Source organism: Tupaia chinensis, unplaced genomic scaffold (genome assembly GCF_000334495.1).
Source record: "Tupaia chinensis unplaced genomic scaffold, TupChi_1.0 Scaffold000396_1, whole genome shotgun sequence".
Classification (NCBI taxonomy): Eukaryota; Metazoa; Chordata; class Mammalia; order Scandentia; family Tupaiidae; genus Tupaia; species Tupaia belangeri.
Window position 1 is genome coordinate 1,418,488 of NW_006159898.1, and position 24,061 is coordinate 1,442,548.

The window sequence follows — 24,061 nt, forward strand, 5'->3', positions numbered from 1 at the left end:
AAAAAAAACTATTAAGACAGTATAACGGAAATGTGGCAAAAGTTTAACAATGTGTAACTCTGGACATGGATATATAAAGAAGTTATTGATAATATTTTTTAAGTTTTCTAGAGTTCAATACTAATTCAAAATTTGAAAAAATAATTTTTTTTTACAAATATCACAAGTTTTCTTTATTATCATTCAATACCATGAACACACATTTGCAGGTAGTAAGATGGAAAAGATGAGGCAGTTTAAAAGTCACAGAAGTCAACAGACCAGCCCTGTAGCCTTGTTTAAGGGAACTGGATCCCAAATGGCAGAAAGTGGTTTGAATCCTGTCCATGGTGGCTCGAAAAATAAACCAGAGGGGTCAGCAGGTGGTGTGGCTGCTAAGGCACTGGACTCCCTCACGGTCAACTGCGGTTCAAATAGCGGACCTGACGGCTTGTTTTCTCACTTCCTCTATCTCTCTATGGTGAGTGTGCATGCCCTATAGCAAATTAGAAAATAACAATAATAAAATCAGTGGGCCAGTAGGTGGCATGGTGGCTGAGGCGCTAGACTCCCACATGGCCATACCATGTGGGAGCCCAACACCCTTAACCACCATGCCACCTGCCGGCTTTTTAAGGAGACTAATCTGAAATTCCTAATAAAAGGTTCCAGCAAAGCCAACTTAATCAATTAGTATTCTTATTGGGCTTTGTGCAAATAACAGACCAAATAGAGACTACACTTACTTTTTTGCAAATAAATTAGTTTATACTTCTTTTTTGGTAAAAGGGGGAATGGAGAAAGAAAAAAATGTTTCAGAAGAAAACTACAGTGTACTTTTTACATTTTAGCTCTGTCCATATTTGTTTTTTGAGTTTTTAGTTTTTTTGTTATTTGAACAGAATCTTAACCTTTTACCCAACTTTAAGCCTTAAGCAAATTTGTCTTAACATTTTTGGATTTCGATTCATTAAAGTTAAAATTGCTTTTATTGAAATCAAAACAAAAATTAATAATAATAGCAAACTAAAGACAGTGTAGGGTAAGGGTGGGCAATGGGGGGGAGGGAATCAAGGGGGAAAAAAGGCAAAACATTTTATGGTGATAATAATGTGTACAATATCTTTGACTGAATCAATATGCAATATACTCAAGATGGCAAAATTCATTTTGTATGCTATAAATATGTAGTGATTACATGTAAAAAAAAAAAAGAAAAGAAAATTAAAAACTATATATATATATATATATATATATATTAGGGAAAAAAATAAATATCAATTGTATACCAATAGGCTGTCTCGGAAACTGCCAGCTGACTGACTCAGCATGTCTGCTTTTCCTTAGTAACAGAAATCTTGATGTTATGTACTAAGGTCAACCAATACAAAAGCGTACACAGCACAAATTCCCTGCAGCTAAGTGTGGCCCCTATGAGTGTAAGTTCTGACAAATAAGACATAAGCAGAAGTATTGGGCTGTACTTCCCAGAAGGTTATTCAATTTTTAGCTGACTCAGCTAGGAGTTGCTCACTTTTTTGGCTTATGATTTTTCCTTCAAAGTTTGCAGCTGACAGCTGGAAAAGATGGGGAAAGTGCTCAAAATTCACATCTACACAGGTTCTTTTTTTTTTTTTCTTTTTTCTTTTTTTTTTTTTTTTGAGAGAGATTTTTCGCTATAGGGCGCGTACGCTCGCCAGACAGACAGAGAGAGACATAGAGACAGAAAGTGAGAAATCACCCCCCAGGGGGGATGGTCACGCCGCAATCCCTTCTCCTCCATTCTCCTCTCGGGATCATAGGCACGCACGCACACGCGCCCGGCGTGAGTTTTAAGCCACCGGGTCCGGGACGCGAACCGCGGTCGACTACGTGGGAGTCCAGCGACATAGCCATTACGCTAACTGCTGGTTCCCACATCTACACAGGTTCTTACAGCAAAGAGGTCAGTGTCCTTTTCCAATATACCCAAGATTATTATAAGTCAGGGACCAGCAGATGGCATAATGGACCCCCCCACACACACACACCCAGTAGACTGTGGTTCAAGTCCCAGACTTGGCTTAAAACTCACAGTGGGCACATGTGCCTGTGTGTGTGTGCCCCAAATCCCAAGAGGTGACTGTAGAAGGGAGTGTGGCATGGCCATCCTCCCAGGGATGATCTCTCGCTTTCTCTGTCTCTGTCTCTCTGGTGAGTGTGCATGTAATAACAGCAAAAATCTCTCCAGAAAATGAGAAAAGATTATTATAAGTCAATGTTCTTAATAACTTAAGTGACCAGGAGAAAAATATTCTGCTCACTAAAAATAACACAAAATCCATTTTTAAGTTTTGGGTTTTTTAAATTCAATATAAATGTATAAGAAATGTGGGGCAGCCCCTGGCATGGAGATTAAGGTGGCTGGATCCCACATGCCCAACTGTGTAGTTCAAGTCTTAGACCTAGCAGAGTTTGAGGCTTTTAATGGCTTACCTTAGTCCTCGGGACAGAATGACTAAGATCTGATCACTTTTCCAACTTAATGTAAAACCACTTTATCTTTATTCTGCACCTGGCCTCACTGACTTCCTTCAGCCCTTGAATCTGCCACCCTTTTTCCCATGTCAGGTCTTGGTATAAGCTTCTCCCTAAATGGAAAGCTTATTAATCTCCAACCCACCCTTCTTCCCTAGTACTCCTAACTCTACTTACCCTGTATTTCTCAAGTGGTACTTTTTCCCAGATCTGCTCTCCCAACTACTTAAGATACCTGGTACTTAACACTTGCTTAAAACGAATATGCTAACAAAAGCACAGAGGTGGTTTACTTAATGAATGGATCTCTACTTTTTAGAACTGTACTTGACAGAAACCAAAAACCCATTTGTAAATTAGTAAATGGTTAAAACCATTTTCTCTATGGCTTCCACTGAAAAGCACCATAAGCCTGTTTTCCACACAGATTTTCTCATTCTTTCCTCCTGGTTTCTTGGCTTCTACATTTCTTCTGGGTTTATTCTTCCACAAAAAAAAAAAAAATCTGTTTAAGGTTTTTGCCATAGGACACATGTGTTTGCCACAGAGAGACAGAGACAGTGAGAGGGAAAGGAAGAAATGACCCCCCAGGAGGATGGCCACACCACAATCCCTTCTCCTTTCTCTATGGATTCTAGGTGTGCGCACATGCACACGCTCGGTGTGGTTTTCAAGTCATCAGGTCCAGGACTCAAACTGTGATCAGTCGTGTGAGAGTCTAGCATCTTAACCATCACACTGTCTGCTGGCCCCCCTCTCAGAGTCATTTAATTGAACTGTTTGGGAGAAATAATTTTAAGTGGTAGCTTCTTTTGAAGAATCAGACTATGAGGAAACTCTGGGCCCATTTTTCATATGATCACAATTGTCTAAACCTAGATCATAATTGGTTCCCTTTGGATAAACAGAACTAAACACATACAAACCAAACAAGTGTTCTCAAGAACAGGCACATTCACTGAATTCTCATTCCATGGGTTGTTGTTATCTTCCTCCTTTACTGCTTAAGTGTCAATGCCATTCAAAAGAACTTCTCTGGTGGAATTTTCTAAGGAATTTCCAGAGAGATGCTAGTGGAGAAAATTCATGAGTAACTTGATGGTATGCTTAAGTTCAACCATGGATTACTTTCTCCTAGTTTTCTAGTCCTTTCTTCCCCTTGTAATTATAGTTTTATCATCCACCCATTAGATGAGCCTCAGGTTTCTGTCACATGGAAATAAGCATATTTCAAGATTACTATTGCTTGATATAGTAGGAGTCAACATTGATGGCTTTTAGAGATGTAGACACTGATTTTTCTCCTGAGTTTTAGATCAGAATCATTACTTCGTAATCTGTTTTAGATGTTCTTTGGACTATCACAAGTATAAATACAGAAAATATTTATGAATATAAACTATACATATATTAAAATTTTGAAACAAATTATTTAATAAAAAAAGGAAAGTCCGATGACCACTAATTGGTGCTGTGTGTCAAGCACTGGGTTTTTACATGAAATCCTTTCATTTTTGAGATCAGCATTTGGTGTAATGGCTATATCGTTGGACTCCCATGTAGTTGACCACGGTTTGAATCCTGGACCCGGTGGCTTAAACTCACACTGGATGCATGTGCATGTGTGCCCAAGATCCCGAGAAGAGAATGGAGGAGAAGGGATTATGGTATGGCCATCCCCCTGGGGAGTGATTTCTCACTTTCTGTCTCTTTGTCTCTGTCTTTCTGGCAAGTGCACGTGCCCTATAGCAAAAATCTCTCAAAAAAATTAAAAATTAAAAAAAAGAAATCCTTTCATTTTCATGTTATAAATTGAGAAACTGAGACACAGAAAAAGCTAAGGGAAGAAAACAAATTCCAATATTATGATGAATGTACAAGTTATGAATATATATGGAGAATTAAAAGGAAATTCAGAAAAATTAAAGCCACTAGCACCTTAGAATGATAGGAATAATTTATTTTAAAACAACATTCCTTAATGCTTGTAGCAGGAAAAAAAAAAAAAAACCACTATTCATTGCCTGTTTTGCCTTTCCCCACCCAGCATGTATCCATTTTCTTTGTCTGCCCTCTAGTATTAGATAACTGTCCCTCCAGTTATTGGTTGGCACATGCCTACCCAACTAAAGATTACATTTCTCAGTATCCCTTTCAGGCTTTAGCCAATGAGATATGGTTAGAAACAATGTGTGATTTCTAAAATAAACTGACTTGCTTTATTCTCCTCATTCCCATATCCCTCTTGATGGCTAAAAATGGCACTTAACAGATCATATGAAGATATACACTAAGGCTAGTAAGCTGTCTCACTAACTAGGGTATCAGGATGATCTCAAAGGGTAAAGAGCTCAATTACCTGATGGTGTAACTACACTTGAGCGGCTTGGTTTTGGGGTCTCTATTATAGTATCCTTAACTGGATTTGTTACACTTGTACTAATATTTGTGCCATGAAAATTTCTGAAGGAATGGGTCTTATACCTATATAACTTGAACTTACTTGCATATCTCCTCAACTAAGTATTAAGCAAGGGTTACTATGAATAAAATGCCATGGGGAGTAAAAAAAGCTTTATGTGCAACCAAGATAACAATAGATCCACTCCTGACTGAAAAACTGGAGGTGTGGAAAATTTAATCAGAAGCAAAGCTTTACAGAGAGTGATTTTAGAGTTTAGCACTTATAACCATTGCCCATACTTTCTTCTGTCTAGAAAATGCTTCCTCTATGAAGCAACCAATATAACTTCTCACTCTGTTTCAGACTGAAAAATATCATGTCTTTATAGCCATCCTCAATTTCTCCAGCGTCATTCATGTTCAAGATCATGCTCCCACAATATTTTGCTCTATATACGTTACTAGTAATTTCTTCACGACATGCACATGCAGATTCATGACATTACTGATTACTGTTGTATAATAATCACAATACTATGATTATTTTTATACATGTATCTCTCTCTTAACTAGATTATGGAATTCATTAGTCCAATACGTTTATTGTAGTTCTTTTTATAGACAATTATTCACTTCAGTATGACTGGAGAAACAATCTTGAAAGCATCAAGTAATGAGTAAATGCTCAGCATTAACAACAAATTAAATCAGCAGCCAAAGGCAAGCAATGGTTCTCAAACTTTCTGGGTCATAATCTACATAATACATCTTACATCATAAGAGAGTACACACACGCGCGTGCGCGCACACACACACACACACACACACACACACAAAGTTTGATTAAATAACACAAGAGGGTCAGCAGACAAAGTAGTGGTTACATCAGTACACTCCCACATGGCCTACTGCAGTTTAAGTACTGGACCCAAAGGCTTGAAAATCACACAGGGTACATGTGCATACATGCCCAAGATCCTGGGATGAGAATGGGGAGAAAGGACTGTGGTATGGCCATCATCCCCGGGGTTGATTTCCTCTCACTCTGCCTTAGGCACATGTGCCCTAAGGCAAAAACCTCTTAAAAAAAAAATAATAATAACAACACAAGTAATAACTACCAAAAGTATCAGAAAATCTAAAAAAGATCTCTTCTATGTACCTGTGAAAACGAGATAATGTCATTGTTCTGTCTGGCACTGACCAGCAAAACCAATTTCCTTTGCATTCTAAACTTTACTAATCTATGACAAAACTGTATCATAAATTCTTCTTAAAGTACAATGTAATTCTATCATGTAAAGTCTTAAGAACTTAAGAAATAAGAATAACTTAAAAAATAAAAATAAAAACTCCTAGAAATAGATGGTTGGCAAAGTTTTACCACAATTAATTTCAAAGATGACTGGGTTAGTAATTTTGAATCTAAGATAAAAGTCTAAAGGTAAATATCCCCTAGCAAGCAAACATGGAATGATTACTTGACAAATAAAGGCAACATATAAATACATATAAAAGTTTGGGGCCAGGTGGTGGCACAGTGGTAGACACAGTGGTAGTGGTTGAGAGAATGACCCATAAGGTTCACGTCCAGAGACCTCCCTGAGTATACCAGACATGTGTGCCCATGATCTGTAGCTGGCTGAAGCTGGAGGTACTTCATAGTGTCAAGACCCTGTTGAGGATGCTACCATTCTATCTCTCTTGCTCATGGAAGAAAAAAACTTTAAAAAGTCACTTAATAAGTTTTATAACATATATATGAAATTTATTATCATAGTAATATGATAAAAATCTCTAATTTTTGTAATTCAGTTATACCTAGCTAAGCGTCATGATTTTATTAGTACTAGCCGGCAGGCAGAAGTCTTAGAGACATAGAAATTCTGTTTCAAAATAATCAAGTAGGGGAGATTAGTAGGCAGGAATTAGATTAAATTAGATTGACATGAAATGAAATACACTGAAGGTAGATGACATGTACATGCAAACTCATGACACTACTGTCTTTACTCTTGTATATGCTTGAAATTACTCATGATATCCATAATATTTAAGGTAGCAAAAATAATAACATCTATATTTAAAAGTTCAATTTTAAAAAGGTTATCCATCTTTGTTCAATTTCTTTAAGAAAAATTTTTAAAGGATCTCTATGCTTTTAAATTACATTGATGATACTTCAAAAAATATAGGCCCAGCCAGGGTAGCAAACAGATTGCAGCTGCTTGCTAGGCTGAAACCACATAAAGGCAACAAATTTTATTTCCTGTTCTAAAAAGCCTGGCATGGTAGCATATGTCTATAACCCTAGCTACTGAGGAGACTGTGGCAGGAGGATTGAGTTTGCAGCTAGTGTGGGCAACATAGACAGGACCTGTCAAGAAATCTCCCAGGACAGTGTTCATCTGCGGTCCCAGCTACTCAGGAGGCTGAGACAGGAGGACCACAACACAGTGAGAACCTACTTTAAAAACACCCACCTCATACACACAAATTAAAATGGTAATAAAGTTACCAGTCTATAAAATCTTAAACTACTTGTAATTTGGTATTTCATCATGGTCTGCACATATCAGCAGGTGTGTGCTCTGCATATAAACCAATGTTAAAAAAAGTGGAAAATGGGTCAGACACAGGCACAGCAGTAAAACACAACAACCTGTTGATATTGACCCACATGGAAAGTTCCAGGTTTGCATCCAGACATGTCTTTGAGTATGGTAATCATGAAAGCGTGTGCCCATGATCCAGAACTGTCTGAGGCTGGGAGTGGATAGCAACATTAAGGCCCTGTTTGGGGTGCTGTCTCTCTATCTCTGCCAGTCAAGAAGCTAATAATTAAGATTTAAACGAAAAGAAAAGAAAAAGGAGATGGGCCAACCCTGTAGCCAGATGGTTAAGGTAGCCAGACCCCAATGGCTAACACAGTTCAAGTTCCGACATTAGCAGCTTAAAAGCATTCAAGGCCTGTGTGCTCATATGTCCAAAATGTCAACAGGATCGAGAAATGGAGAGTTATGGAATCTCAAATCTCTCTCTCTCTCAGTCACCCTCTGGCAATGAGGGAAAAAAAACACTAACAATGTATATTATATATAACTGAGATAAGCTACTGCACAATAGGCCAATCCTTTGGTATAAAAACACATGCTGCAAGTGAAATAGAGAAAAGACTATACTTTTAGAACCTTAATACGGCTAACTAATTCTTATAAATTTTCCTTTTAGATCAAATCACTTTCATTAATATAATTCAGGATTTAGTCAGTCAGAACTGTGAAAACAATACTGTAGAAGTTGCACTGAATGACAATAATCTACCTTAAGCACAAAACACAGGAAGGATCTTTGCTCCAGACTTCAGGGAATGCAGACATCTCTTCTCTCCAATGCACTCCTACCTTCACAGAAAAACTCTTGACCACAGCATTCATTGTCTTCTACCAACATTGTTTACTTAGTACAATGACTTTTTGCTTTTACCTAAGCTTACCGGGTCTCACAATTGTAAAAGCCACATTACCAGGACACTTACCCCTCCCCCCCACCGGGCATGAGTTCAGAGGAGAGAGACAGTGAAAGGAAAAGTGAGAAATCACTCCCCCAGGGGGATGGCACACCGCAGTTCCATGTCCTCTGTTCTCCTCCTGGAATTCTGGACACATACTGGCCAGGCATGATTTTCAACTCATGAGGTCTAGGACTCAAAGTACGGTCAGCCACGTGGGAGTCCAGCACCTTAACCACTATGTCACTTGCTGGCCCCACCAGGACACTTTTTAATACACATAAAATTTAAGATTACCACCAGGGTTTTGTTATTTATTTTTTAATCTTTGCCATAGGGTGCAGGCACTCACTGGAAAGAGACAGAGGGAAAAGGAAGGTGAGAAATTATCTCCCAGGAAGGATGACCACACTGCCTTCTACTCCTGTCCTTTTGGGGTTTGGGATATGCATGGACACAAGCCCAGCAATGTTTTTCAAGCTGCCAGGTCCAGGAATCAAATCCATCAGTTGGTCACGTGAGATTCAGCCACTTTAACCACCATACCATTGACTGGCCTAGATCACCAGGGTTTTAAATGAGCCCTCCAAAACCAAGCAAACAAAAACCCTTCATTCTAATATTGGGCTTGATATGGAAGCTAACCATTTGTCCGTATGATCAAATTTCTCTCTCCTACATTTGAACTAACATAGATTTTATATCCTTTTACATTTACCACATTCATATTACATTTATTTGTGAAGCCTTGCACCTCTGTCTTAAGTCTCAGAGAAAAAACTCAGATTTTCGTATTCCATGGAATACCACACAGCCATTGTTCACTTATCTACATGAAGTAAGTATCTGAGGACAGACAACTGTATTTCTGAAAGCAGCAACAGTTAGACCCGAGAAATGAACTACTGGAAATAGTTTTCATTAAGAAAACAGTGCCCCACTATTTTTGTGCCTCATGTCTCAGCTCTGTGAACTATTATAGACACTGAATTACAGAAGTCTGTACTTAAGACAGAACTTTGTGTCTATCTTAATCTAAGTGTTAACTTGGATCTCACTTAATCTACTACACACAAAGAAACCTACAAGCGTAGTTTAACATTTACTTAAATGTTGACTTCCGACTAAGCTAATTTCAAAGATGACTGGGTTAGTAATTTTGAATCTAAGATAAAAGTCTAAAGGTAAATATCCCCTAGCAAGCAAACATGGAATGATTACTTGACAAATAAAGGCAACATATAAATACATATAAAAGTTTGGGGCCAGGTGGTGGCACAGTGGTAGACACAGTGGTAGTGGTTGAGAGAATGACCCATAAGGTTCACGTCCAGAGACCTCCCTGAGTATACCAGACATGTGTGCCCATGATCTGTAGCTGGCTGAAGCTGGAGGTACTTCATAGTGTCAAGACCCTGTTGAGGATGCTACCATTCTATCTCTCTTGCTCATGGAAGAAAAAAACTTTAAAAAGTCACTTAATAAGTTTTATAACATATATATGAAATTTATTATCATAGTAATATGATAAAAATCTCTAATTTTTGTAATTCAGTTATAACTAGCTAAGCGTCATGATTTTATTAGTACTAGCCGGCAGGCAGAAGTCTTAGAGACATAGAAATTCTGTTTCAAAATAATCAAGTAGGGGAGATTAGTAGGCAGGAATTAGATTAAATTAGATTGACATGAAATGAAATACACTGAAGGTAGATGACATGTACATGCAAACTCATGACACTACTGTCTTTACTCTTGTATATGCTTGAAATTACTCATGATATCCATAATATTTAAGGTAGCAAAAATAATAACATCTATATTTAAAAGTTCAATTTTAAAAAGGTTATCCATCTTTGTTCAATTTCTTTAAGAAAAATTTTTAAAGGATCTCTATGCTTTTAAATTACATTGATGATACTTCAAAAAATATAGGCCCAGCCAGGGTAGCAAACAGATTGCAGCTGCTTGCTAGGCTGAAACCACATAAAGGCAACAAATTTTATTTCCTGTTCTAAAAAGCCTGGCATGGTAGCATATGTCTATAACCCTAGCTACTGAGGAGACTGTGGCAGGAGGATTGAGTTTGCAGCTAGTGTGGGCAACATAGACAGGACCTGTCAAGAAATCTCCCAGGACAGTGTTCATCTGCGGTCCCAGCTACTCAGGAGGCTGAGACAGGAGGACCACAACACAGTGAGAACCTACTTTAAAAACACCCACCTCATACACACAAATTAAAATGGTAATAAAGTTACCAGTCTATAAAATCTTAAACTACTTGTAATTTGGTATTTCATCATGGTCTGCACATATCAGCAGGTGTGTGCTCTGCATATAAACCAATGTTAAAAAAAGTGGAAAATGGGTCAGACACAGGCACAGCAGTAAAACACAACAACCTGTTGATATTGACCCACATGGAAAGTTCCAGGTTTGCATCCAGACATGTCTTTGAGTATGGTAATCATGAAAGCGTGTGCCCATGATCCAGAACTGTCTGAGGCTGGGAGTGGATAGCAACATTAAGGCCCTGTTTGGGGTGCTGTCTCTCTATCTCTGCCAGTCAAGAAGCTAATAATTAAGATTTAAACGAAAAGAAAAGAAAAAGGAGATGGGCCAACCCTGTAGCCAGATGGTTAAGGTAGCCAGACCCCAATGGCTAACACAGTTCAAGTTCCGACATTAGCAGCTTAAAAGCATTCAAGGCCTGTGTGCTCATATGTCCAAAATGTCAACAGGATCGAGAAATGGAGAGTTATGGAATCTCAAATCTCTCTCTCTCTCAGTCACCCTCTGGCAATGAGGGAAAAAAAACACTAACAATGTATATTATATATAACTGAGATAAGCTACTGCACAATAGGCCAATCCTTTGGTATAAAAACACATGCTGCAAGTGAAATAGAGAAAAGACTATACTTTTAGAACCTTAATACGGCTAACTAATTCTTATAAATTTTCCTTTTAGATCAAATCACTTTCATTAATATAATTCAGGATTTAGTCAGTCAGAACTGTGAAAACAATACTGTAGAAGTTGCACTGAATGACAATAATCTACCTTAAGCACAAAACACAGGAAGGATCTTTGCTCCAGACTTCAGGGAATGCAGACATCTCTTCTCTCCAATGCACTCCTACCTTCACAGAAAAACTCTTGACCACAGCATTCATTGTCTTCTACCAACATTGTTTACTTAGTACAATGACTTTTTGCTTTTACCTAAGCTTACCGGGTCTCACAATTGTAAAAGCCACATTACCAGGACACTTACCCCTCCCCCCCACCGGGCATGAGTTCAGAGGAGAGAGACAGTGAAAGGAAAAGTGAGAAATCACTCCCCCAGGGGGATGGCACACCGCAGTTCCATGTCCTCTGTTCTCCTCCTGGAATTCTGGACACATACTGGCCAGGCATGATTTTCAACTCATGAGGTCTAGGACTCAAAGTACGGTCAGCCACGTGGGAGTCCAGCACCTTAACCACTATGTCACTTGCTGGCCCCACCAGGACACTTTTTAATACACATAAAATTTAAGATTACCACCAGGGTTTTGTTATTTATTTTTTAATCTTTGCCATAGGGTGCAGGCACTCACTGGAAAGAGACAGAGGGAAAAGGAAGGTGAGAAATTATCTCCCAGGAAGGATGACCACACTGCCTTCTACTCCTGTCCTTTTGGGGTTTGGGATATGCATGGACACAAGCCCAGCAATGTTTTTCAAGCTGCCAGGTCCAGGAATCAAATCCATCAGTTGGTCACGTGAGATTCAGCCACTTTAACCACCATACCATTGACTGGCCTAGATCACCAGGGTTTTAAATGAGCCCTCCAAAACCAAGCAAACAAAAACCCTTCATTCTAATATTGGGCTTGATATGGAAGCTAACCATTTGTCCGTATGATCAAATTTCTCTCTCCTACATTTGAACTAACATAGATTTTATATCCTTTTACATTTACCACATTCATATTACATTTATTTGTGAAGCCTTGCACCTCTGTCTTAAGTCTCAGAGAAAAAACTCAGATTTTCGTATTCCATGGAATACCACACAGCCATTGTTCACTTATCTACATGAAGTAAGTATCTGAGGACAGACAACTGTATTTCTGAAAGCAGCAACAGTTAGACCCGAGAAATGAACTACTGGAAATAGTTTTCATTAAGAAAACAGTGCCCCACTATTTTTGTGCCTCATGTCTCAGCTCTGTGAACTATTATAGACACTGAATTACAGAAGTCTGTACTTAAGACAGAACTTTGTGTCTATCTTAATCTAAGTGTTAACTTGGATCTCACTTAATCTACTACACACAAAGAAACCTACAAGCGTAGTTTAACATTTACTTAAATGTTGACTTCCGACTAAGCAGTCACCTCACATTGCAATGACGGACAATACCTTTGAAATTATAAATAAAAATTTTCTGTCATTCACATAAGTCTATTCTGGTACAATAAATTCCTGGAGTCACTTCCTGTAACTAGCAGTTCTGACCAGTCCATGAGCAATAAACTCCATGAATACCTCTTGATCCATTTTGCATATTCTGCTATGCTTCCTTTCTTTATCCTTCTTCCTCCACTTAGAACTAAGCAACACAAAAACTTCAGCATAACATTGAATGAACCTCAGGCTTAAAAACTACAAAGTGAGGCTGCCACACTGGAGGAGTATGTCCTCTATAGAAACCTGCCCCCTCCATCACTCTTTTGAATATATATCATTTGTTCTTCCTTTCTTTCCAAACTACATCTTTCGTCATCACTATTAAGATTACCAAGAGTGGACCGGCTAGTAGTGTGGTGGTAGGGGATGGATCCCACATGGCCAACATCTGAGTCTGAATCCTGACCCAGCTTGAGAAATGCATTTGTGCATGCTTGCCCCAAATCCGAATAAGAATGAAGAACAGACTAGAGGATGGCCATGGGGATAGGGGGAGGGGGAATGCTTTCTCACTTTCTCTCTCTCTACCCCAACCCACTCCAACGAAGGTACATGACCTATTGCAAAATAAAAAATAAATTAATTAATTAAAAAGTTATAAAAATTAAAGAGCTCCATGAAAACTTGTCATAAAGCTAATTATATCATTCCAGTAGTTCTCTCAACTCTTTCTTTCACCCTACTTACATGACTACATGGCTCCATAAATTTCGTAAAATTTGCTTGATTGTGTATTTAAACCAGCTATTCCAATACTGCCTTTGTATTTTCTTATTTTTTTTAGATTTTTTTTGCCATAGAGTGTGTGTGCTTACCAGAAAGACAGACAGAAAGTGAGAAATCACCCCCCAGAGGGGATGACCATGCTCCAATCCCTTCTCCTCTTGGGATTTTGGGCACACAAGCACATGTGCCTTGCCTGAGGTTTAAATCACCAGGTCCAGGACTCAAACCACAATCAACTAAACGTGGGAGTTTAGTAATATAACCAGTACGCCATCTGCTGGTCCTTGTTTTTTTTTTTTTTTTCTTTTTTTGCTACAGAGTGCATGTACACATTAGAGAGAGGCTGAGAGGAGAGAAAGTGAGAAAGCCCTCCCTGGGTGGGGATGGCCATGACATAGTCCCTTCTCCATTCTTCTCCATTCTATTCTTGGGATTTGGGGGTATGCTTGTACACGTAACTGGCGTCTTTTTCAAGCTGCTAGGTCCTGGACTTTAGCTGTGCAGTGCCCATGTGGGACTCAAATGCCCTAACCACCAGACCGCTGGCTGGCTCCAGATTATCTTTCTTTTCTTCAACAGAGATACTTTTGTTATAGGGCACTGCACGGACCAGACAGAGAGAGACAGAAAGCAAGAAATCACAGCCCCCCACACCCAGGAAGGATGGCCATACTGCAATTCCTTCTCAATTCTCTTCTCAAGATTTACACCTGGTCTGAGTTTCAAGTCTCCGGATACAGACTCAAACTATGACCAGCCATGTGGGAAGTCCAGTGATGTAACCATTATGCCACTTTCCTAGTCCCTCCTGATTATCTTTCTTAAAGTTATTTTATAACTTTAAAGTGTGGCAAGATACTAAATGACTATAGGTGAAAAAATTCATGTATGTGCACATGAATGTAATACAAACACAATCCTCCTGAGAATCTTGCTAAAATAAAATGCTAATTAAGATCTAGGATGCACAGGATGACTTTTAGGATGAACCAAATTGTTCTGTATGGTACCAGGATGGAGGATAAATGATTTTATTCATTTGTCAAAATGCAAAATTTATCACAGAATAAATATAACATATGCAAATTTCTTAAAGACTGTTTTTACTTAATTTTATTTATTATTATTATTGTTTTTTAAATTTGACCAGAGAGAGAGAGAAAGAAGGCAAGTGAAAAAGCAAGCTGCTAGGTCCAGGACTCAAGCATCGGTAAAACTTAAATCCATGGGTAGTTCCTTCATAACATGCATTTACCATGAACTTTTTGAAGACTGCTTATAGCTTATAAATTAGTTTCTCCTGGGAGTATGTAGTAAAAATTCTGAAACTGCTTTATATGTACACTGAAGTTGAATATACAAGCAGATGGATGCTGGATGGTTAAGAGGTTTCTTATGGCTGGATGAAAGGAAAGTCAGAATGAGCCCTACAATGTAGAACTAGAGTTGGAGACAACACTATGAACCATTTACTTTAACATGTATATGGATGGACACACACAGAACCTGCTATAGAGGGACCAGCAGTTAGCATAATGGCTATATCACTGGACTCCTATGTAGTCGACCGCAGTTCTAGTCCTGGACCTGGTAGCTTAAACTCATGCCAGGCAGCACGTGTGCATGCATGCCCAAGATCCTGAGAGCAGGGACTGCAGCGTGGCCATCACCCTGGGGGGTGATTTTTCGCTTTCTATCTCTCTCTCTGGTAAATCCATGTGCCCTATAGCAAAAACCTCTCGGAAAAAAAAAAAAAATAGAAACTACTATAGAGATATACATGGCTTACGGTATATATAACTGTATGTATGATTACCCAGCTATTTCCATTTTGTCAATTAGAGGACTTAAAACAGTGATTCCTGAGCAGCTGTGAGTATATCCAGCTCCAAAATCTTAGTTTCTAACACCATTCTCTAATAAAAGAAACCAAGACTTCCTGAAGAATGGCTGATTCTAGAGTAAAAGGATAGAAGTGTGTAAAAGAAACAGAACTTAACTTAAAAGCTTCTAATGCTAAAGCTAAACCAATTTGAGAAAAAAAAAAAGTAGCAGTATTATATTGGATTATATGTCAAAGTATAAAATACATATCCATAAATCCATTTATATATAGAATATTTTTTAATATATGGAGATACTTCCCCCACAAGGAAATGAAGCCTAATTCCCACCCACTTCCCTTGAGACTAAGTAAACTCTGACTTTCTTCCAAAGAAAATAGTATGGAAAGGGAAAAACAGTAGCTTCAAAACAACAAACCTGGCAAATACCGCCTTGAGTGATCAAAGTTAGCACCATCGGTAATATTATGTGAATATCATGTTCCCCATATGATATGACTAGAACGCTTTATCTCTGTGATAGCCTTTCTAAAAACCAATAACACTAGTTAAGAAAACATCAGACCTTGTATCAAGATTCAGGAACAATATACAGAATACCTGGCCAGTATTTTAAAGACTGTTAATGAGAAAAAAGGAAAAGACTTAAAAACTTGCATAGAAAGAAGAAACTCACAGATTTGACAACTAAATGCAATGTGGTACTCTGGATTAAATCCTGAAAGAGAAAAACTATACTAATAGGGAAAAAAAAAGTTTATAACATCCAGGTAAAATCTAAAATTTAGTTAATGGTTTTAAAAAAGTTTTAAGGGCTGGGGCTGATGTGGCATGGTGGTTAAGGGCATTGGACTCCCACATGGCTAATCACAGTTCAAGTCCAGAACTGGCAGCTTGCTTTCTGATTTCCTCTCTCTCTCTCTCTCTCTCACTCACTCACTCACTCTGCTCCTTTCTGGTCAAATTAAAATAAAATAAAATTTAAAAAGAAAGAAAAAGCATTAAATAATTCTTTAAAAAAAGTGTTAAGTGCTAAATATATAGTTTTGTTACTTGAAAGACAGAAATCATAACACTGTACATCACAGGTGTTTTGTGATAATGAACTGATAATTCATACAAAATACAGTACCCTACGTGTACCATGTATGGTTGAGTCACTTCAGAGTTCGATAATCTTCAGTTGCCATTGCTACTGTTTCTAGAGAAATAAAATTTACCTAGCCTCTTGTTGGCAATGACCCTACACTGTTCCTTGGCAGTCCCCAAAAAACGAAAACCAAACACAATTAACATCAACAAAAGTGGCAAGATATGAAATAACTCCAAAGGAACAGCTTCAAATACACGCATATGCATTTAACACAGATAAAAAAAACTACTAGGAAGGGGGCCGGCAGGTGGCATAGTAGTTAAGGCACTGAATTCTCACATGACTGACCACCATTTTGAGTCCTTGCTTTCTCACTTTCTCTCTCTGGTGAGTGCACATGCCCTACAGCAAATTAAAAAATAATAATAAATAAAATGAAATAAATAACTGCCAGGGAAAAAATGAACTGGGAGGACCTGGTGGTTAAGGTAAATTGATCCCACATGGCTAACCATGCGGCTTGAATCCTGGCCTTGGTGACTTTGAAAACATGCCTGACATGTATGTATGCATGCATGCCCCAAATCTTGACATGATGAATACCAGAGAAAGGATTATGGTATGACCACATCCTATTGAGAATTGTTTTTCTCTGTCTCTCTGGAGGGCCCATGAGCACTCTGCCAATTAAATGTTTAAAAATGAATGAACTGGGACCAGCAGTTGGCATAATGGCTATGTCACTGGACTCCCACGTAGTCGACTGAAGTTCAAGTCCCAGACTCGGTGGTTTAAACTCATGCCAGGCACACGTGCGTGCATGCGCAAGATCCCGAGAGGAGAATGGAAGAGAAGGGATTGCAGCGTGGCCATCCCTCCTGGGGGGTGATTTCTCGCTGTCTCTCTGTCTTTCTGACGAGCACATGTGCCCTATAACAAAAACCTCTTAAAAAGAATAGAAAAACAAAAGAAAAATGAATGAACTGAGAAACCAGCAGAGGGTGTAATGGTTAGAGTCACTGGACTCCCAAACATAGCCAACTGCAATTCAAGTCCTGGACATGGCAGCTTGAAACTCATGCCGGGCACATATGCGTGCATGCCCAAAATCCTAAGAGGAAAATGGAGAAGGGAACTGTGGCATGGCCATCCTTGCTGCGGGATGATTTCTTACTTTATGTCCCTGTCTCTCCAGTGACCACAGACACCCTGTAGCAAAAATTTCCCTCAATATATACATAATACATACATAATACACCCATCATCAAGATAAGTAAGCAAATACTTAAAGCAGAATAGAAAAGGGACAACTCAACATTAATGATTGTCCATACATTACCTTATACATACATAGAGAAAAATAGTCCCTGAAAATTAAATTATGTACAATTCTCTTACCCTTACCAATTAAAAGTCTAAATACTTCACAGGCATCTAGATTAACTGCATCCTAGGAAATTCTGTGTAAGTTTTAAGAGAGAATAATCTATCTGGAGAGAATATAACCAATTATTAAAGCTCCAGCTAAATCAAATACAGTTTTCAAAATCAAAGGAATTGGTATGATCTCAGATTCAGCAGCCTGTGACAGCATATCTGGAGAAAGAAAAAACAGGAAAATGGGACCACAATTAGCGTAATGGCTATGTCGCTAGATTCCCACGTAGTTGACTGCGGTTAGAGTCCTGGACCCAGCGGCTTAAATTCATGCCAGGCACGTGTGCGTGCGTGCCCAAGATCCCAAGAGGAGAATGGAGGAGAAGGGATTGCGGCGTGGCCATCCCCTCTGGGGGGTGATTTCTCGCTTTCTATCTCTTTGTCTCTCTCTGTCTGTCTGGTAAGCGCACACGCCCTATAGCAAAAACCTCTCCAAAAAATAAATAAATAACAAGAAAAGACAAAGAATGTACATAACAAACTGAGAAATAGGGACTAGCAAAAATTGAGATGTATGTCATTTTCCTGTGCTATGACTAATAACATCAAAGGAAAATTTTTACAGTTTTTTTAAAGAATTATTTAATTTTATTTATCATTATTATTATTTAAATTTTGGCACATTGTTTACCAGAGAGAGAGAGAGAGAGAGAAAGAGGGAGGGAAAGTAAGTAAGTTACCAAGTCTGGAACTGAAACCACGGTTGGCCATGTGGGAGTCTAGCACCTCAACCACCATGCCACCTACTGGTCCCATACAGTCAGTTTATTAATTCAATGATTCTGAGCCACTGTAGCTTTGTGATTTCACATTTTCCTATGTTCATAAAAGTTCTTCTTAGCATTAATGCTGAATGGATTGACTCATATTAAATAAAAAAAAAAAAAACATAAAAACCTCTGATGTAATTCCAAAGCAAGTTCAGAAAACACTTAAACTGATAATACCTATATGAGAAATTGTTCAAATTTATTTCCTGAAATAACTAGTTTTGTTTTGGTTTTTTTTAGGTTGTTTTTTAATGTTTGTTATCAGGTTTATGCACTTGCCAGGAATAGATAGAAGCAAGCAAGCAGCTCCAGGGGGGATAGCCGTTCTGGAATTTCTTTTCCTTCATGCTCCTCTCGAGACTATTTTTTTTTTTTAAGAAGAAGTAGTTTTTGCCATAGGGCGCGTGCACTTGCCAGACAAACAGAGACAGACAGAGAGACAGAAAGCGAGAAATCACCCCCCTGGGGGGATGGTCACGCCACAATCCCTTCTCCTCCATTCTCCTTTCGGGATGTTGGGCATGCACGCACATGCACCTGGCATGAGTTTAAGCCACCAGGTCCGGGACACGAACCGCAGTCGACTACATGGGAGTCCAGCGACATAGCCATTACGCTAACTGCTGGTCCCTCCTCTGGAGACTTTTTAGCAGGCATGCAAATGTGCCCTTGCCCAGCATGGTTTTCAGGCTGCCTGGTCCAGGATCAGGGTTCTCAGCCTTGTGCTCAGCTATGTGGGATTCAGCCACCTTAAAAACCACACCACTGGCTGGGCCAAAAATTAAAATTTTTTTTTCTTTTTTTTAAGAGGTTTATCCAAAAATTAATATTTTTCTTTCTTTTTTTAAAGAGGTTTGTGTGGGGCTGGAAGGTGGCATGGTGTTTAATGGCACTGGACTCCCACATAGACGACTACAATTCAAGTCCCAGATCTGGCAGCTTTCTTTCTCACTTTCTCTCTCTCTCTCTCTGTCCCTTGCTAGTCAAATTAAAATAAAGAAAGGAAGGAAGAAAGAAAACTAAATAATTCTTTAAAGGAAAAAAAGAGGTTTTTGCATGTACTTGTCTGAGAGACAGAAACAGTGAGAGGGAAAATGAGAAACCACCCACCTCCCCAGGGCGATAGGCACACAGCAATACCCTCTCCTCTATTCTCCTAGGATCTTAGGAACGCACGCACATGTGCCCAGAGTGATTTTCAATCCACCAGGTCTGGGACTTGAACTGTGGTGGACAATGTGGAAGTCCAGCAATGTAACCACTATGCTACCACCTGTTGCCCCCTCCCCCCCCAAAATTTATTTTGATGGCTAGAAATCTTCCTGGTAGAAGCATATACACTGGTAAATGAAATGTTTTCCCCAATGGTGTACCATATTAGTATTCAACCCAACTAACAGAGATATGGCGAAAAAAATGTGACTTGGTTTCAAATGAACTGTGACTCAGTCACTGACTACAGAGCTTCTCCAAACCTTTTAAAGTAATTTCTAGTAAATTCTATTAGTGAGTTGTTTAAAGGAATATTTTCATTTAGAATATTACCTTTGATCACATTTCCTACTCAATGGCTACCATCACTTCCCCAAAACATTTTTTTTTTCTGAGAGGTTTTTGCTATAGGGTGCATATGCGTGCCCGAAAGACAGGAAGAGACAGAGAGACAGAAAGCGAGAAATCACCCCCCATGGGGGATGGCCACACTGTAATCCCTTCTCCTCTATTCTCCTCTCAAGATCCTGGGCACGAACGCACACGCGCCTGGCATGAATTTAAGCCACTGGGTCCAGGATTTGAACGGCAGTCGACTACATGGGAGTCCAGCAACATAGCCATTACACCAAAAGCTGGTCCCTTCCCAAAACATTTTAAAAGCTGAGATCAAGATTTATTTATGGGGGCAGCAGTTAGCGTAATGGCTATGTCGCTGGACTCCCACGTAGTCGACCGTGGTTCGAGTCCCGGACCCGGTAAGGCCACACTGCAATCCCTTCTCCTATATTCTCCTCTTGGGATTTTGGGCACGCACGCACATGTGGCCAGCACTGAGTTTTAAGCCACCAGGTCCGGACTCAAACTGTGGTCGACTACATAGGAGTCCAACAATGTAACCATTACGCCATCTGCTGGTTCCTATGTATTATTATTTTTGCTACTTAGTTTTTATTTCATAATCATAAAGTTAACTTTGCAATTCAGCTAGATTTAGACGGGGATAAGGAAAATATAGAACCCAAAGAACTGCAGCGAGAGCACAGGTTACAGGACATAGCGAGCAAATCGGGTGGAGGAGTGCTCTCCTGAGCTACAGAAGGAATGGTGTGGTTAAGAGAAAACAAGTCAATTCATTAGAACTGTCCACAGTCAGCAATGGTGATATTCTTGCTGGTCTTGCCATTCTTGGACCTAAAGTGCTCCATGGCTTCCCATGATATTCATGCCCTCTTTCACCTTGCGAAGACCGTATGACTGCCATCCAACCACTCAGTCTTGGCAGTGCAGATGAAAAACTGAGAACCCTTTGTGCCGGGTTCAGCATTTGCCATGGACAAGATGCCAGGATCTGTATGTTTCAGGATGAAGTTCTCATCATCGAATTTCTCACCATAGATGGACTTGCCGCCAGTACCATTATGGCGTGTGAAGTCTCCACCCTGGCACAGAAACCCTGGAATAATTCTGTGACAGCAGGAACCCTTATAACCAAATCCTTTCTCTCCAGTGCTCAAAGCACAAAAAGTTTTCTGCTGTCTTTGGAATTTTGTCTGCAAACAAAAGGAAGGAGACGCGGCCCAAGGGCTCACCGTCAACAGTGATATCGAAGAACATGGTGGGATTGACCATCGTTGAGGGTGAGACACTCAGGCAGCGGCATCTGCAAAGCCCCTATGTATTATTTAATGGCCGGATAATACATGTGTTCACCAGAGACAGACGAACAGAGGGACAGGGAGATGGCAATTCTGAAAGAGGCAAGGCCACACATCCCTTCTCCGTTTCTCTAGCTTGTCAGGGTTTTGGGAATGCCTACAATGTGCCTGGCATGTCTTTTTGTTTGTTTGTTTTTTAATGCCACCAAGGCTGGAATTTGAACCACAATCTGCCATGTAGAATCTGGCTCCCTTAACCACAGGTCAAGGCCAGAAATCCAGAGATCCTCAACTCATAAAATAATCATTTAAATATTTTCTGTAAGGCAAAAAAATTTAAGTACAATCTGGAGTTCCTTTAAGTAAATATTATATATATACCCTCTCCTCTATTCTCCTAGGATCTTAGGAACGCACGCACATGTGCCCAGAGTGATTTTCAATCCACCAGGTCTGGGACTTGAACTGTGGTGGACAATGTGGAAGTCCAGCAATGTAACCACTATGCTACCACCTGTTGCCCCCTCCCCCCCCAAAATTTATTTTGATGGCTAGAAATCTTCCTGGTAGAAGCATATACACTGGTAAATGAAATGTTTTCCCCAATGGTGTACCATATTAGTATTCAACCCAACTAACAGAGATATGGCGAAAAAAATGTGACTTGGTTTCAAATGAACTGTGACTCAGTCACTGACTACAGAGCTTCTCCAAACCTTTTAAAGTAATTTCTAGTAAATTCTATTAGTGAGTTGTTTAAAGGAATATTTTCATTTAGAATATTACCTTTGATCCCATTTCCTACTCAATGGCTACCATCACTTCCCCAAAACATTTTTTTTTTCTGAGAGGTTTTTGCTATAGGGTGCATATGCGTGCCCGAAAGACAGGAAGAGACAGAGAGACAGAAAGCGAGAAATCACCCCCCATGGGGGATGGCCACACTGTAATCCCTTCTCCTCTATTCTCCTCTCAAGATCCTGGGCACGAACGCACACGCGCCTGGCATGAATTTAAGCCACTGGGTCCAGGATTTGAACGGCAGTCGACTACATGGGAGTCCAGCAACATAGCCATTACACCAAAAGCTGGTCCCTTCCCAAAACATTTTAAAAGCTGAGATCAAGATTTATTTATGGGGGCAGCAGTTAGCGTAATGGCTATGTCGCTGGACTCCCACGTAGTCGACCGTGGTTCGAGTCCCGGACCCGGTAAGGCCACACTGCAATCCCTTCTCCTATATTCTCCTCTTGGGATTTTGGGCACGCACGCACATGTGGCCAGCACTGAGTTTTAAGCCACCAGGTCCGGACTCAAACTGTGGTCGACTACATAGGAGTCCAACAATGTAACCATTACGCCATCTGCTGGTTCCTATGTATTATTATTTTTGCTACTTAGTTTTTATTTCATAATCATAAAGTTAACTTTGCAATTCAGCTAGATTTAGACGGGGATAAGGAAAATATAGAACCCAAAGAACTGCAGCGAGAGCACAGGTTACAGGACATAGCGAGCAAATCGGGTGGAGGAGTGCTCTCCTGAGCTACAGAAGGAATGGTGTGGTTAAGAGAAAACAAGTCAATTCATTAGAACTGTCCACAGTCAGCAATGGTGATATTCTTGCTGGTCTTGCCATTCTTGGACCTAAAGTGCTCCATGGCTTCCCATGATATTCATGCCCTCTTTCACCTTGCGAAGACCGTATGACTGCCATCCAACCACTCAGTCTTGGCAGTGCAGATGAAAAACTGAGAACCCTTTGTGCCGGGTTCAGCATTTGCCATGGACAAGATGCCAGGATCTGTATGTTTCAGGATGAAGTTCTCATCATCGAATTTCTCACCATAGATGGACTTGCCGCCAGTACCATTATGGCGTGTGAAGTCTCCACCCTGGCACAGAAACCCTGGAATCATTCTGTGACAGCAGCAGGAACCCTTATAACCAAATCCTTTCTCTCCAGTGCTCAAAGCACAAAAAGTTTTCTGCTGTCTTTGGAATTTTGTCTGCAAACAAAAGGAAGGAGACGCGGCCCAAGGGCTCACCGTCAACAGTGATATCGAAGAACATGGTGGGATTGACCATCGTTGAGGGTGAGACACTCAGGCAGCGGCATCTGCAAAGCCCCTATGTATTATTTAATGGCCGGATAATACATGTGTTCACCAGAGACAGACGAACAGAGGGACAGGGAGATGGCAATTCTGAAAGAGGCAAGGCCACACATCCCTTCTCCGTTTCTCTAGCTTGTCAGGGTTTTGGGAATGCCTACAATGTGCCTGGCATGTCTTTTTGTTTGTTTGTTTTTTAATGCCACCAAGGCTGGAATTTGAACCACAATCTGCCATGTAGAATCTGGCTCCCTTAACCACAGGTCAAGGCCAGAAATCCAGAGATCCTCAACTCATAAAATAATCATTTAAATATTTTCTGTAAGGCAAAAAAATT

The 24,061-nt window shown here is 39.8% G+C and overlaps 1 protein-coding gene and 1 pseudogene across 2 annotated transcripts in view; both read right to left on the reverse strand.

The window, feature by feature from the left end:
* Positions 1–24,061, reverse strand: part of CHD1 (chromodomain helicase DNA binding protein 1) — a 96,289-nt gene that overhangs the window by 67,768 nt on the left and 4,460 nt on the right. The window lies entirely within an intron of this gene.
* On the reverse strand, positions 21,089–21,755 carry LOC102503116 (peptidyl-prolyl cis-trans isomerase A pseudogene; annotated as a pseudogene).